Below are 655 nucleotides of genomic sequence, written 5' to 3'. Positions count from 1 at the left end.
CCTCAGCAGCAGAACTTATTCTGACAGGACTGTCACAATAAAAGCCTTATCAGTCAGAATGAAGCAAACTGAACTTTGAACCAAAAACGTGTTTCAAACAAATAAAACATCAAAAGTTTGTACAACTGTATTAATATTTTGTTTGCATGCTCAATAATCCAGGTAGACTGGATTAATATGTATTGTATTAATTGTATTAATTGTATTAATTGTAACTGTATTAATATTTTGTTTGCAAATCAGAAGTTTTGCTTCTGAATATTTGTTTGTTTTATCGTGGTTTGTTTTCTGTCCAACTTTTATGATTTGTTTGACATTTTTATCACAAATCAAATTCCATAAGTTCAAGAACTGGGAGTCTTGTTTGTTAGTGATGGTTGGATGGAGCGCAAGATGAGTTCACAGTCGGGGCTTCATCAATGGTAATGAGGGCGTTGTGGCAGTCCCTAGTGGTGAGCAGATTTACTCAGTCTACATTGTAACTCTCACCTAAAGTCATGAGGTTTGGGTCCGAACAGTCTGAGTTTCTGGAATGAGCTTCCTGCATATGGTGGTCAGGTTCAGCCTTAAAGGTGAGGAGCAAGGTCGTCTGGGGGCAGGGAGCTTGTAGTAGAGCTGCTACCATCCATCCATCCATCCATCCATCCATCCATCC

At 38.8% G+C, this 655-nt stretch overlaps 1 protein-coding gene across 1 annotated transcript in view; it reads left to right on the top strand.

The window, feature by feature from the left end:
- Positions 1-655, top strand: part of LOC119415382 (mixed lineage kinase domain-like protein) — a 9,177-nt gene that overhangs the window by 5,487 nt on the left and 3,035 nt on the right. The window lies entirely within an intron of this gene.

This window comes from Nematolebias whitei, chromosome 10 (assembly GCF_014905685.2).
Source record: "Nematolebias whitei isolate Nwh7 chromosome 10, NemWhi1, whole genome shotgun sequence".
NCBI lineage: Eukaryota > Metazoa > Chordata > Actinopteri > Cyprinodontiformes > Rivulidae > Nematolebias > Nematolebias whitei.
The sequence above is the reverse complement of the archived record's forward strand: the minus strand, read 5'-3'. Positions and strand labels throughout refer to the sequence as shown.